Below are 13399 nucleotides of genomic sequence, written 5' to 3' on the forward strand. Positions count from 1 at the left end.
GGGGAAGGAGGGGCGAGGGTTGAAAAACTAATTACTGGGCAGTGTGCTCAGTACCTCAGTGACAGGATCAGTCATACTCCGAACCTCAGCATCCTGGAAGATACCCAGGTAACAAACCAGCACATGTACCTCCTGAATCTAAAATAACAGATGAAATCATATTTTAAAAAGACAATATGAAGCGCAACAAATTATTTTGATGGGATATAGACTTTTTGTTTCCCAGGCAGACGCCTAAAAAAGTAAAGAAAACCCTTCATAACGTGGGAATTCTCATAAGGGATCAAAGGCTGAAAGAAACGGCAAGACCTGTTGCGTGTGTATCAGGTTAGACAAGGAGAAGCGACTGCAGATAATAGCTGGCTATGTGGCGAGGTGCAAGGAAGGCCTGTTTGCAGGGAATTCTCTGGTCAACAACTCCCCATCGAAGAATGTTCCTTTCTCCTGGAGAAAGGAGGGCACCTTTCACGTGGGAGTTTTTGTCTCCTGTTTTCTGGGAGAGAAGGAAGATCAGAGTGCCCTGGCTGCACCTGCTGTTTTCAAGTTGCCTTTGGCTTGAGGTAATCCTTCTGTCAAAGTGGCCTATTTTGGGGTTGAATGTTCTGCCACTTTTCACTGGGATTGGAGTGTGTGTGTGTGTATTTGGGGGGATTGGGGGCTTGAGTTTGGCGGCTCTGCCAAGACCCAGAGATCCAGGCAGATGGAGGCCCCACCGTCTTGTCACATCACCATCTCAGCACGTGGCTTCAGGGTCTCCCCGACGAAGAAGGAAGCCAGGCGACCTCACATCTACTTTGCTGTGCTTCAGCGAAGAAGTAACCCACTTTACTTTTACGTGCAGCCTGCTCATCGGAATTAGCCACATGGCCCCGAGCCAGCTGCAATTGAGGCTGGAATACACGCTCTTCCCCAGGATCTGGGAGAGGAAAATGAACATGGATCATCGTCTTGGCTGTGGTGGCCAACAAACGTTTGGGACAGAACTTGACTGTGGGGGCGCCAAGTGGGAGGCGAGTGTGATGATCCGACGGCTTCACTTGTGAGCTCTTGTTCGTGATAATATGGGCTAGACCCAAGCCCTGGGCTCCAGGACAGGCAGTCTGCTGCCTTTGGCTAACTTTTAAGTGCAGAGGTGCTGGGCCTCTCCGCAGAGGGGCAGGCACTGCTGAATCACCGTGGTTTTCCTGGAGAGAGGGTCCTAGGAGGGGATTCCGGCTGTTCCCCTCCCCACCTGAAGTAAAGGCTGTTCTTCCCACGGGAGTGCTCCCGGGGAGGAGCCGCACTTAACCCTGGGCTTCTTGTCAGAGCTGTGGTTTGGTGAAACCTGGATCCTGGAGCTGCCCTGGGAAGCTTCTGTCTCCAAGATTCACACCCAGGTCCGGCTGCTGCGTGGCTCCCGACGTATCACAGAACCCAGCCTCCTTCTTCTGGCGGGCCCGTGTCTGAGTTTCTACTTTAAGCTTCTGGTGCTTCTCCCTGCAGCCTGCTGCCTGTTGCAACGTGTGCTCACCTGCCGCGCTTCGCTTCTGCGTCCGTGCTCACCGGCTCATCTCGTTCCTGCTGGGCGCCAAACACACACCCACCCTTTTATGCTGACCTTCTGTCCCTTCCTGCGTTTGCCACCTCCTTGCTTCACACTGACTTTGAAACAGTGTGTCTGGGCTCCATGTTACCTGCCTGCTCCCTGATCTAGCCTAGATCCTGAACGCCAGCCGTCCCCTCAGCTCTTCCTCTCGGGCTCCTTTCTGCTGACACAATTCCTGCTTTGTCTCCCCTTCTTATCAAAGGCCCGACCTTCATTTGGGGGCACTGCCTCCCTCACCAAAGTGCATTCCTGGACATCCTAGAGCAGCCTACTTCACCAGGTTGTAATTTACACCACAGGCCCCCCTCGGACATTGCCAGTCTCCACGGAAACCTTGACAATGAAGCCAGTCTCCTGGGTTCTCATCCTCTCTCCCTCTGGGGACAAGAAGACTGACTGCAACAGTGAAGAGCCCATTTCTGTCTCCCTGGGCCCAGGCAAACTGCTGCCTCTGCCTCTGCTGTCTCGTGCCCTGCCTCATCTGCAAGAATGCTGCTCAGTGGGGCAGAGCACCTGCTTCCCGCATGACGGGAGGTGGGATCACCAGCCGCCGACTGGTGAAGTCAGGGGTCAACCTCAGAGGTCAGCAAGGCCAAACCCCGCTTTGGCACATGGAAGACTGGGGTCCTCAGTGGCTCATGAATCCCAGATGAGAAGGTGAGGGTGGCCTGCAGCCCAGGTGGTTCTCTCCGAGCGTGCAGTGTCCTCTAGGCACCCCTGCAACAGTGGCCTGCAGAGTTGTGTACGTGGAGAGGGCTCACACTCCAGCCCCAGACAGAACCCCATGTGATGTCATCATCAGGCTACAAGTTTGGGTTTTCAGTGCCAGGATCTGAGACAGGAGGAGACTCACGACAAGACAGAAGAGGGAGGCCCTGCAGGCAGGCAGCGCCCAGAGAGATTCCCCGCCGCGGACACCTGTGAAGAAGAGGGAGGCCCTGCAGGCAGGCAGCGCCCAGAGAGATTCCCCGCCGCGGACACCTTGAAGAAGAGGGAGGCCCTGCAGGCAGGCAGCGCCCAGAGAGATTCCCCGCCACGGACACCTGTGAAGAAGAGGGAGGCCCTGCATCCCCGCCGCGGACACCTGTGAAGAAGAGGGAGGCCCTGCAGGCAGGCAGCGCCCAGAGAGATTCCCCGCCGCGGACACCTGTGAGGGCATCAGGAGGAACGTGATGACTGACATTCCTCCCTCTGTGTCACTTACCTTCCCTACCCCCAACCCTTCGTCAAAGACCCTTACACAATTCTTCTTCTTTTTTTTTTTTTTAGACACAGTTTCGCTCTTTTTGCCCAGGCTGCAGTGCAATGCAGTGATCTCGGCTCACTGCAACCTTCGCCCCCCGGGTTCAAGCGATTCTCCTGCCTCAGCCTCTCGAGTAGCTGGGATTACAGGTGCCCACCACCACGCCCAGCTAATTTTTGTAGTTTTAGTAGAGACAGGGTTTCACCATGTTGACCAGGTTGGCCTTGAACTCCTGACCTCAGGTGATTTGCCGGCCTCAGCCTCCCAAAGTGCTGGGATTACAAGCGTGAGTCACCAGACCTAGCCTCCACAATTCTTTTAGTGGAGATTCAGGGACAAAGGATAGGGACTGGCTCCCAGATTCCAGGTTGTGACCAGCAGCAAAGTGAGCAAGGGGACACTAGAGAATCCTCTGCTGTGCCGAGGTCTTCGATAGAGGAAGTTGCCTTGCAAGGAGATGGGAGGGATGCTGTGGGATGGGCTGAGCCATCTGGTTGGATATGAAAGGAGAGGGCCTGGGGACTTCCAGGCAGAAGTCCCTGGAGTTCCTCATTTGCGTCTGGTCATGCATCGAGTTCCAGGGCCGTGGCTGGTAGGAATGGCCCCCATGCAGGTGCTGGGGGTTCCCCTTCTCCTTCAGAGCTACGTGGAGGTGTGGTGCCAGTTGGTGCATGCTCTACCATATTTAAGTGCCAGCAGAGTAAAACAAGAATGAAAGGGAAAAGAGAAGACACGAATTATTTCGTTTACGCTTGATAAGCGCAGGATCCTATTTTAATACGACACAACTTATGGATATGTGTTTTTATTTTCTTCAGTATTACGTCACTTGCTTCTAAAATACTTCTACTAACTGGGGGCTAAGAGAGTAAAACGTAAATGTATTGGGCAGCCAGAATGCAAGCGAGGGAGAAGTGAGGGAGAAAAACCACACTTGCTGACCTGTGCTCCGACAGGGAGAATTTGCCTGGTACACTCAGAACAAAATGCATCCGCAGTCAAATGACTTCGAGACACAGAGGATGTCACTGGAGGCTGAATCCACACGTGTCTACACTCCCTTCTCCCTGAGCCACAGAGCTCTGGCTTTATTCCAGGCAGCTGAGTGCCCGGCCGAAACTTCATGTTTCCCACCCTACCTGTAGCTATGTGTGGCCTTATGACCAAGTTCTGGCTAATAAGACGTGAGTTTAAGGTCTGGGAACGACCTCTGGGAAGGCTGTTTAAAGGAAGTTGCCTCAACTGGGAGGGTTACAGCTCCTCTCAGCCATCTCTGAGCCTGGGATGTGGATGTGATGACTAGACCTTCTGCAGCCATTTTGTTCCTTGAATCAACCACAAGTTTAGAGACTGCCTTGGGATGATAGAGTAGAAAGAGAGAAGGAGCAGGGGTTGTTGATGATTATGGTGCTGCCGGGACAGCCCTAGATTTTCAACCTCCAGTCTCATTTTATGTGAGAAGAAATATATTTCGGTTTTGGTTTCCCCACTGTTATTTGGAGTTTTCTGATGTATTCAACTGAACCTGATCCAAGAGATACTTGACACAGAAATCCCCCTTCTGGGAGACTCAGAAGTTATAGTAGCAAATTAAAGACAATAAGGGGCTTTATAATCAAGAAACCTATTACAGGCAGAATTCTAAAGATGTCCCTGGAGGACTCCTGTCCCTTGGCTGTTCAATCAAATGTCATTCAAGGTACGGCTGTGACAGGACGTTGCAGATGTAATTACGGTTACTAACCAGCTGACTTGAAGATAGGGGATCATCCTGAAATATATCATTGGTCCCAGTGTGAGTCATTAAATACAGATTAGGAAGCAGACGAGTCAGAGAGATGAGGCAGAAAAGATGAGAGAATATGGCAGATTCAGGAGTCAGAGAGATTTCAAAGGTGAGAAGGATTGGATGCACCCATGGCTAGCAGCCAGCAAGGAAATGGGGGCCTCAGTCCTACAGCCACAAGGACCTGGATACTTCCAACAACCTAGATTCTACCCCAAAGCCTCCAGATCAGAGCCCAAGCCATCAACCCACACCTTGATTTTAGTCTTGTGAGACTCAGAGCAGAGGAACCAGCCGAGCTACCCAACTTCCTACCTACAGAACAATTAGATCTTACATTTGCATGACTTGAAGCCACTAAGCTTGTGGAGATTTCTTTCAGAAATAATAGAAAAATGAATACAGAAACCTGGTCACTTTCACATAAAATATTAAACTTTTGGCAAAATAACACATTTGGTAAAAAATAAAACTGTACAAAAAGAACTATACTGAAAAATCAGCAAAAACCCAGCCCTGCCCTTGCTGCCTGCAGTCACACTTTCTTCTCTTAATTCTTTTTTTCTGATATTAACTCCGTATCTCTAAAAAATATTGCTGTATCTAGATTTATGAACACAGTCATTGCTTGTTAACTTTCTGTTATGAGACACTCAAATGTAGCTGCTTCATCCTTTTTCATCACAGTACAATTGCTTTAATATGTTTGTTTTTATTTTTTGTTTCTTTGGGTTTTTTGTTTTTGTTTTTGTTTTTTTGTTATTTTTGAGAAAGTCTCGCTCTGCCGCCCAGGCTGGAGTGCAGTGGTGCCATCTTGACTCACTGCAACCTCCGTCTCCCGGGTTCAAGCGATTATTGTGCCTCAACCTCCAGAGTACCTGGGACTACAGGCACCTGCCACCATGCCCAGCTAATTTTTGCATTTTTAGTAGAGACTGGATTTCCCCACATTGGCCAGGTTGGTCTCGAACACCTGACCTCAGGTGATCTGCCCGCCTCAGCCTCCCAAAGTGCTAGGGTGTGTTACAGGTGTGAGCCACCACGCCCGGCCACAATTGCTGTAATATGAATGAATTCCACCTCCAGCATTGGCCTGACGCTTGCGGGTGTGCTGTGATCCCATCTCTTTTCTTAGTCCATATTATAAAATGTCCCTGTTTGGTAACTTGCATAATTTACCAGACACATATCTTTATTTTTTTTTTTTTTTTTTTTTGAGACCAATCCTCCTTCAGGCACCTTCTACAGAGTTTTTTTTTTTTTTGTATTTTTTAGTAGAGACCACCGTTCCATTCTAGTGATCCGCCCGTCTCGGCCTCCCTATCCCAGGCTTGAGGTATCCACATATCTTTATTTCCAATCCTCCTTCATCTACACCCCCCCTATCCCCAGGTATCACACCCCCCGACACACACACCACTCCTCTCCCACTCTAATCTGGTCTGGGTGGTCTCCAAGTTATGTAACCAGCGGGTTGTCATCCTGAGGTGTCTCTGCCTCTCTTTTGGCATCGATTCATTGTTTCCTGATTCCTGTATCTTTCTTATTCTTGGCTTGTGCCACCATTTTTGAGGAAAACATCCTCTAGGAAGTTCTACAAAAAATAATGCAGGATGTATTAATGTTTTAGGTTCTTTAGGTCTAATATAGACATGTTTATGCCACTGAAATGGTAATTTGGCTGGTTATAAAAGTCTGAGGGAAGATCACGTGGCCTCTGCATTTGGAAGCACTGCTCTGCTGTCTCCGCACCGGGGGGCACTGCTCTGCTGTCTCCGCACCGGGGGGCACTGCTCTGCTGTCTCCGCACGGGGGGCACTGCTCTGCTGTCTCCGCACCGGGGGGCACTGCTCTGCTGTCTCCGCACCGGGGGGCACTGCTCTGCGCACCGGGGGGCACTGCTCTGCTGTCTCCGCACCGGGGGGCACTGTTCTGCTGTCTCCGCACTGGGGGGCACTGCTCTGCTGTCTCCGCACTGGGGGGCACTGCTCTGCTGTTCTCCGCACTTGGATGTTACAGCTCACTGTACTCCAGCTGGAGGCACAGCTCCAGTGTTCTCTGCATCTGGAAGGAAACATTCCAGTGTTTTCTGCAGGGGGAGGCCCTTGTTCCATCCTTCTGTGGATGTGGAAGGCACTGCTCTGCGTGTGTGTTTGGGGGACACTGTTCTGCCGCTCTCTGCTCTCCATCATCTTCGTCTGCAGGCACAAACCCCGTCTTCTGCTGCGGAGCCGCTGCCCCCCGCCCTGCCCCCTGCCCTGTGCAGGCTGAGGTGCCGCTCCACAGCTACTCTTCCCTCGGAGTCCGTGCTCCCCGTCGTCGGCATTGACCTGGGACTGCTTGGCGGTCCTGTGTATTTAAAGAGGCTGCATTCCCTCTTCGCGCTGTACGTGGAACGCTCATGACCCACACTGTTGTATTGGGAGGCAGGGCTCCCGTGCCCATTGCACTTGGCTGTCTCTGCTGCTCTCTCACGTTCATCTGGAGTCACTGCTCCCCTGCCCAGTGCATTTGGAAGGCACAGCTGCCCTGTCCTCTGCCTTCGGTGGAACTGCCCCACTCCACTGTGCGTCTCCACGGGTCCCTCGACCCCTGCATGTGGAAGACACGGCTCCACTCTCCTCTACCTTCAGAGGCATTTCACTGTGTTCGGCCTTTGGGGACCCCGCTGCATTTACCCTGTGGTTTGGTTTGGATCTATGTCCCCTCCACATCTCACAGTGAAATGTAATCCCCAATGCTGGAGGTGGGGCCTGGTGGGAGGACTGGATCATGGGGACATACCCTTCATGGATGGCTTAGCGCCGTCCCCTTGGTAATGAGCGAGTTTTCCCTGTGAGTTCACACGAGATCCGGTTGTTTAAAGGTGTGCGGCACCTGCCCCTTCTCTCCCCTGCTCCTGCTCTCGCCATGTGATCTGCCTGTTTCCCTCCACCTTCCGCCAGGAGGGGAGGCTCTCTGGGCCCTCCCCAGAAGTTGAGCAAACACTGGCACCTGCTGTGTGTACGGCCCACAGCACCGAGGGCCAGCTACATCTCTTTTCTTTTCTTTCTTTTTGTTTTTGAGGCAAAGTCTCGCTCTGTCCCCCAGGCTGGAGTGCAGTGGTGTGATCTTGGCTCACTGCAGCCTCAACCTCCTGGACTCAAGTAATTCTCCTGCCTCAGCCTCCCGAGTAGCTGGGACTACGGGCGTGAAACACGACGCCTGGCTAATTTTTGTATTTTTACTAGAGACGAGGTTTAACCATGTTGGCCAGGCTAGTCTCAAACTCCTGACCTTAAGTCATTGTCTTCCCAAAGTGCTGGGATTACAGGCGTGAGCCACCGTGCCCAGCCTCTTTTCTTTATAAATGGCCCAGTCTCAGGTAGGCCTTTATGGCAACGCAAAAACAGCCTAACATACCCTGTGTCAGAGGCTCTGCCCACAGCCCTCCGCGTTTGGAGACACTGGAGCTCCTGTCCCCTGAGTTTATGTGGATGTCACTGATCCAATGTCGTCTGCATTTGGAGCTGCTGTTCCACATCCTATGCTTCTTTATTTCTTTGAGACAGGATCTTACTCTGTCACTGAGGCTGCGGTGCAGTGGTGCATTCAATCATTGCTCACCGTAACCTCGAACTCCTGACCTCAAGCGATCCTTTCACTTCCCAAGTGAGTCCTGTGCTTCTGGAAGGAATGGCTCCAACACTCCCTGTCCTTCTAATGCACTGCTAATCCACTCTCCTGTGCATTTGGGGGGTGCTGCCTCACTGTCGTCTACACTTGGATGCCACTGCTCCACTGCCATCTTGATTTTGAGGTCCTTTCTCCGCTGTCCTCTGCATTTGGAACGATCAGCTGGAGTGAGGTGGGTGTTCGTGCAGCGGAACTGCTTTGGTCACTGACTTCATCTGTTTTCCTGCCAGCTTGGTAGTCCATCCCGAAGAGCTCCATGTAGACTTGCTGGCCCCCAGTGGTCCCCCAGAGCACCCCACAGGCTGCCCAGACCTTGGCAGGGAGTGTCTGCATCTCTCCACATGCCACAGTGGGTATTACACCCTAAATTCCAGCTGCCCCCCAAGGAGCTGAAGGCTTCCTGAGATATGTTCTGAGGCCCATCTGCAGCCTAGGCTCCTCCCGGCCACCCAGCTGCTTCCCGCCCCACCCCCTGTGAGAGCGTGGGGGGCACCCACTGTCTCCCACCCTCCTTTCTCATGCCTATTCCTTACCTGTGTGTCTTGGTCCCTGGGGCCTGGTGCAAACTTATTCTCAGGGTACAGGCTGCGGTGGACGTGGAAGGTCGGGGGAGAGATGGCCACAGGCAGGGAAGGGATCCTGATGCCCCCTCACCAGCCCACATAGAAAGGTCAGGAACACATGAGGTGCGGGTGCCCCTGCCCTACAGGATAAGAGCTGTGTCCTGTGAGGGGGGCCCGCGCCGCCCTGGCAGTGGCTCTCAGGCCTCCTGGCAAGCTCACAAAACTCACAAACACTGAACTCCACTACAGGAGATTAGAATCTGGGGGCTCTGGGACGTGGGCCAGGCATCCGCAGGTGATTCTGACGGGCAGCCAGGCGGAGACGTGGGGGTGAGTGATGAGCTCCCTTTGCAGCCCACCCAGAGAGGAAAGGCCTTTCCTTTCAAAGAGCCTCAGAAAGCAGCGGTCCAGGTCCTTCCTGCTTCCTGGGAGACGCCACGTGGATCTAGTTCTGAGAAGTCTGAGCAGTGGGTGTGGGAGCGCCTTGGGCTCCTGGGTGTCAGGTGTCCTATGTCCTCTCCATGGTCTGCAGAGAGTCTGCAGAATGTGCCAGTTGTGCAGGAAAGAGAACTGCTGCTGAGAGTGGGGCCCTGGAGGGCTGCGCCAAAGTGCCTGTCCTCGTCCTTCCATGCCTTGAACGAGGCAGGCGTGGGTGGCCGGGTCTGTAAGGCAGAGAATGTGGGTAGGAAGTTGGGGAGAAGACACGGTAGGGTCAGATCTCTGGCTCCTCTCAGTGTGGAAGATGGGAAGCCAACGCCGCCTTCCCCTGGCCTTCCCATTCTCCCTCCTGACCCTTGGGGGCGGCTCTTGTCCTGGCTCGGTGCTCCTGGCCCTGCCTCATCTCGCTGTCACTGTCCTTCGAGGGAGTCCAAGCTGCAGAGCAGGGCGGGGCAGGGCAGGACCACAGCACGGGCCCCAGCTGCCGGACCTTTGGCCTCCAGGGCCATCTAGCCTCGCAAAGGCATCCTGGGTGTCTCGCCACACTCGCCACTCACGACAACTTGCGGTCAGCTAATCCTTGACCGTCTTTCTGTTTCCACAAACAGTTGTGAGTCTGGGAATCCTTGAGTTGGCCGTTTCATCCCTCCTGCCTCCCTCTCGGGCAGTGGGTGTGAGCCCCATTCCAGTTTCTCCACATCCCTTCCAGGCCCCCTCCTGCCATCGGGACCGCACACTTCCCTCCTCCCGGTTCTGTGCAGTAGGCCCTGCTGATGAGACTGGTCTCCAGGCGCTGAGCAGGGCAGGCTGTGAGCAGAGTAGGTAATGGGCCGCCAGGACCTTCCTTCAGGCTTCGGGTCTCACGTTTCCCCCCAGCGTGGCACCCCCATCCCAGGCTGTCTTTCGTGTTTCGTCTTTAGGCCTAGCCCCACCTCCTGCTGGGCCCCACTGAAGACAAGCCTCTGCTCTTCCCTCCTGGGACTCCCAGAACTGTGTCGGGGACAAAGGGTGCAAGTGAAAGTCTGTCTGTTTCAGTGTCAGTGCAGAGCTCCTGAGCATCTGAGCAGGTCACATCAGGAGACTCCGGGGGCCACACAGGGCTCGGGAGAGTTTGATGGACAGTGCTGCTGTGAGGCCCCCAAGAGGCAGAAACAGACACGTGGCCCCTCCAAAGGGGGGACACCAGTGATCTCTCCTTCCACTGAATGTGGGGGAAGAGACTGAAGGGGAGAAGGTGTCAGGTTAGGCCCAGTGGCTTTTAGCCAACGTGTGTCCACTGTCTTTCTAAGTCCAGTTCTAGGGGTGCTCCGTGATGCTACCAGACCACACGTGGCCTCAGCAGCCTCGAGGTTCTGCACACCAGGCTTCGTCTCTGCCTCCTCCCCAGGGTCAGGGCTGCAGGGCCCCAGGGAGATGGGCAGCTGATGCCGGTGTCAGGTGTGGCCTGAGCCTAACCCTGAGACAAGCCCTCTGCTCACCTGGGAGAGAGAGGGCAGCCAAGCAGGCTCTGGCCAGTGAGGAGATCTGGGTCAGGCTGGAAGACGCTGCTCTCCCATTTGACACAGAGGCCATGGAGGGGGGCAGAGGGGACTCACCTGGCCATGGAGAGGGGGGAAGAGCACTCACCTGGCTGTGGAGAGGGGGGAAGAGCACTCACCTGGCTGTGGAGGGGGGGGAAGAGCACTCACCTGGCTGTGGAGAGGGGGGAAGAGCACTCACCTGGCTGTGGAGAGGGGGGAAGAGCACTCACCTGGCCGTGGAGAGGGGGGAAGAGCACTCACCTGGCTGTGGAGAGGGGGGAAGAGCACTCACCTGGCCACGGACCATGGAGAGGGGGGAAGAGCACTCACCTGGCTGTGGAGAGAGCACTCACCTGGCCACGGACCATGGAGAGGGGGGAAGAGCACTCACCTGGCTGTGGAGAGGGGGGAAGAGCACTCACCTGGCCACGGACCATGGAGAGGGGGGGGAAGGGCACTCACCTGGCTGTGGAGAGGGGGGGAAGGGCACTCACCTGGCCACGGACCATGGAGAGGGGGGAAGGGCACTCACCTGGCCACGGACCATGGAGAGGGGGGAAGGGCACTCACCTGGGGGGCCACGGACCATGGAGAGGGGGGAAGAGCACTCAGCACTCACCTGGCTGTGGAGACGGGGGGAAGAGCACTCACCTGGCTGTGGAGACCTGGGGGGGAAGAGCACTCACCTGGCTGTGGAGAGGGGGGGAAGAGCACTCACCTGGCTGTGGAGAGGGGGGGAAGAGCACTCACCTGGCCACGGACCATGGAGAGGGGGGAAGAGCACTCACCTGGCTGTGGAGAGGGGGGGAAGAGCACTCACCTGGCCACGGACCATGGAGAGGGGGGAAGGGCACTCACCTGGCTGTGGAGAGGGGGGGAAGAGCACTCACCTGGCTGTGGAGAGGGGGGGTAAGAGCACTCACCTGGCTGTGGAGAGGGGGGAAGACACTCACCTGGCTGTGGAGAGGGGGGAAGAGCACTCACCTGGCTGTGGAGAGGGGGGAAGAGCACTCACCTGGCCACGGACCATGGAGAGGGGGGAAGGGCACTCACCTGGCCACGGACCATGGAGAGGGGCAGAGGGAACTCATCGAAGGGACTCACCCGGCCATTGAGAGGAGGCAGAGCCTATCCCGTGGGCCTGGGCTGCAAGGACTGAAGTTTTTAGTGGACCCGAAGCCTTCCTACAGCAGCTGTTTCTGGAGGATCTGTTTGATTGTGGCCTGCTTTTTCTAGAAGCTCACGCTGCCACAGGGAACCAGAGCACAGGCACCCCTGCCTGCAGGGCCCCTGCCCTCCCGACTCTGACCACTTCTATCAAAGCTCCCTGAGGCCCTGATGTCCCGTGGCCTTCTAGTCCCTGCCAGGTAGCCGTGGCGAAACCTTACCGGCCCGCCGTCAGCGTCATGGGGACTCTCGACACTCTGCTGAAGCCCTCACACACTCCCACACTCGGGTAGCCTCTGTTTGGGTTGCCTCCCATCCATACTGCTTGGAGAGGCTCATGAAGAAGGTCCCAGGGCTCACTGAAGAGTCTCTTCCCTTTCCCACCCCAGCCACCTCACGCTTCCCCGCCAGGCTCACTCACCACCGCGGCACAGAGTTTTAGTTCAGGGACTCACCCATTCATTCTTCTTCTTGTTAAAACATCTGTTTGTTTATTTATTTATAAACAAGGTATGAGACGGGCTAATTTTTTTGTTTTTTTGTATTTTTGGTAGAGACAAGGTTTCACCATGTTGGCCAAGCTGGTCTTGAACTCCTGGGATCAAGCGACCCACCCACCCCAGCCCACACAGTGCTGGGACTACAGGTGCCCGCCACCAACCCAGCTAATGTTTGTATTTTTAGTAGAGACGGGGTTTCACTACGTTAGCCAGGCTGGGCTGGAACTCCTGGCCTCAAGTGATCCGCCCGCCTTCGCCTCCCAAAGTGCTGGGACTACAGGCGTGAGCCACTGCGTCCACCCAGGGGTTTTGGTTTGTTAATTTTGATGACCCTTATGGGGAACAAATCTTATCTTTAAATGTATTCAAATGATGTGCTTTTCCAAAGTTTCGAGACTGGAAAATATGCTGGGTTCTGTGTCCAGGGCTGAAGAGGATGTGACGGTGAGTAAAACTCAATCCTGTCTACGTGGGGGAGACAGACAAGGAAACGGGGAATATGGGGGCAGGTGTCACATTAAGGGATGCCTTGAAAGGACCCCTCACTCAACCTGGGGGTCCTAGGGAAGGTGACCACTGAACCAAGCTTAAAGGATGAGCAGAAATTGGGTGAACGTGGAGGCTGGGGATGAAGAAGGGGAATCGTGAGCAGGGCCAGGATGGAGGGAGTGTGGTAGGGTGAGCCAAGGACAGCAGGAACTAACGAGGGGAACTGAGAAGGGCTCCAATGGTGGAGGCCCTGGAGACAAATTAAGGAGTCCAGTGTAGGAGCCGTTAGGAGGTTTGAAGCAGGGGAGCCCGGGGTCCATGTACATTCACGATGGTCCCTTCTGAAGCAATACTCAGGAGGGGTGCTGGAAGGCTAGATGTGGGCTGCATGCCAGACCGAGGGACGAGAAGTCAGGCAGGGACTCACATTCTG

General features: G+C 54.7%; 1 protein-coding gene across 1 annotated transcript in view; it reads right to left on the bottom strand.

Annotated features, from left to right (window-relative positions):
- The window catches only part of MRPS5 (mitochondrial ribosomal protein S5), a 224724-nt gene that overhangs the window by 156609 nt on the left and 54716 nt on the right, over positions 1-13399 (bottom strand). The window lies entirely within an intron of this gene.

Source organism: Macaca thibetana, chromosome 13 (genome assembly GCF_024542745.1).
Source record: "Macaca thibetana thibetana isolate TM-01 chromosome 13, ASM2454274v1, whole genome shotgun sequence".
NCBI lineage: Eukaryota > Metazoa > Chordata > Mammalia > Primates > Cercopithecidae > Macaca > Macaca thibetana.